This window comes from Trichosurus vulpecula, chromosome 6, assembly GCF_011100635.1.
Source record: "Trichosurus vulpecula isolate mTriVul1 chromosome 6, mTriVul1.pri, whole genome shotgun sequence".
Taxonomy (NCBI): domain Eukaryota; kingdom Metazoa; phylum Chordata; class Mammalia; order Diprotodontia; family Phalangeridae; genus Trichosurus; species Trichosurus vulpecula.
In genome coordinates, this window is record NC_050578.1 from 97,726,836 (window position 1) to 97,729,432 (window position 2,597).

The following is a 2,597-nucleotide window of genomic DNA, read 5'->3' on the forward strand; positions in this document are numbered from 1 at the left end:
CATTGCAGTAAAGCAATCTTTTTATTATTCCCTAATCAATTCCCTATCTCACTCCAGATTCTAAATTTCTTCTTCCCTCAATTTTCTCATACCTTTCCCCTCCTTTAACTCCTCAGATGAGGAACTTGTCTCTTTACAAAGAAAATAGAATCAATTGGCATCCCTCTTCTCTCCTCTTTGTTTCAAAACCCCTTGGCTTCTGCCATTCACTGCTCCTTTCCTCCAGTCTATACTAATGAGGTGGCCACTTTCTTTTCCAAAACCACCCCCTCCACATGTACCCTTGGTCCCATTCCCTATTATCTTTTATCTATTTCTAATATTCAGTCTCTCCCTATACACTGAATGTTTCCCAACTTCTTTCAGACATGCCCATCTCCCCTACCCCTTAAAGATGAAAAAAAATCTTTATTAAAGTCATACAATTAGTGAGTTTCAAACAGCCTGTATACAAGGATCAGCAATTATTCTCCCAGCAACCCACTCTTCATCACAATGTTTACCAAGTCTTTGACCTCCAAGAATAGGGAGCTTGCCTACTAGAAGTACCTTCTATGGTACTTATACCAGGAGTGTCTAGCTAGATGAACAGTTTTAACCTATCTTCTACAGTCCCATTTTATTGTTGCCTATCCCACCAAGCAACACTGTTAGAGATGATCTTTTGACCCACCTACTATTTCTAGCAATTTATAACCTCTTTTATGCCTGGGGAGACATAACTTTTTTTAAAATAAATTTTTTATTGATACCTTTTGTTTTTCACTCCATCATAGTTTTTGCCACTACCTTTCCCCCATTCCCCTCCTTGAGAGCCATCCCATGACAATTAGTATTTTTTAAAGATCAAAAAAGGGGGAAAAGGAAAAAAAAACAACCCAACAGATCAATGCATTGAAAAAATCTAAATATGTGTGTGGTGTGCAACTTCTGTGGATCTCCCACATCCATGGAAAGGTTGGTTGGTGGTGTCCTCATATCTCTTTATGTTTGACTTTTATACTTTTAAAAAATATTCATTTTTGATCTTTTTCTGTTAGAGATTGGACATTATCCAAGGTCTCTCTGGCTCCAAAGCCAGCTACTTAGTCACTGTTACACACTGCTTATCATAATATAATCTGTCATAAATGAGCTAGAGTTTTCATTTTGCCTTCACATTTATTTGAAGTATTTTCTACTTTCTCCATGTTGAAAGCTATGTAAATTAAATCTGTACTTAAATTCAATTGTGGATGTAGAATATATAATGATAAAAATTTAACTAGGAATAATGTCCTTAATCATAAATACATTTGCACTTTATTTCTTTCCATCAGAGTTTAAAGTTAGCTCATCCATTTAAATGACATTTTGAAAATGTTTTCTAATAGTCTTAGGAGAAATCAAATCCTAAATAGGGGTCTAGTCATGATTTCTGTTCTCAAGTACATAAATTCATTTTGCTTTTCATTGGTCTATATATCATAATAATTTTATTAATTTCTCTGTTTAGCTTCATGCTACTGAGGATTGATACTTCTGTTTATATCATCAATCTTGTACACTAGGGCTAAACGAGATTTTAAAAAGATCTTAAATAGTTACACAATTGATTTTGTTGTATTAGAAAGCTCCATCCATCTGTTAGAAATGTTTCTGCAACCTTAGGATGTCTTCTCTAGAGACATGCAAGAGAAAGCTTATATGACCTCGTTTTAGGGATGCTTAGAGGTGTCTCCCTTCAGATAAGGATTGGAATAAACGATTTCTGAGGTCCTCTCTAAGTCTGAGATTCCATGATTCTGAAATCAACAAAGAAAGATTCTGTTTTATCTAATTAAAGGGAACTATTTTGGACAAGAGAAGTCTAGCTCTTGCTAGGAGGATCAAGGGAATTCCCTTAATGAGTTTGGTATGATAAGCTTAGAGCATGGGATGAATACCTCTGGAATTTTAGAAAGCACTTCTCCCCATAGAAGAGAAGCATATTCATAGCTTTTATTTCAGAGGACAAACATTACTCCTGATTAGGTCTCTGAGATAAACACAAACTGAGTTAGCTGGTTTGGAGCCACCTTGTAGGGATAGGTCCCAATACCTGGAGCTTTCTCCAAGATGATTTGGTTGAACAAAACTCTAGAGAGGATACGCTTGTCAAAGAAATCACCTCTTTGTACTGGCATAAAAGAGAGCTGACAGACCTTTCTACCAATTCTTAATTTTTCCCTCATCTTTACTCTCATACCTCTCTTCTGGTGCAAAGTAAGGTGATAGAAAGACAATAGGATTCTTTCTCTCCAAGTTTTTTAAACAATTATTTTATTATTTAATATTTTAGTTTTCAACATTGATTTCCACAAGATTTTGAGTTACAAATTTTCTCCCCATTACTACCCTCCCCCCAGCTCCAAGATGGCATATATTCTGATTGCCCCATTCCCCAGTCAGCCCTCCCTTCTAACACCCCCACTCCCTCCCATCCCCTTTCCCCTTACTTTCTTGTAGGGCAGGATAGATTTCTATGCCCCATTTCCTATATACCTTATTTCTCAGTTGCATGCAAAAACAACTTTTTTTTTGAGCATCTGCTTTTTTTTTTTGCTTGATTCTTTTTT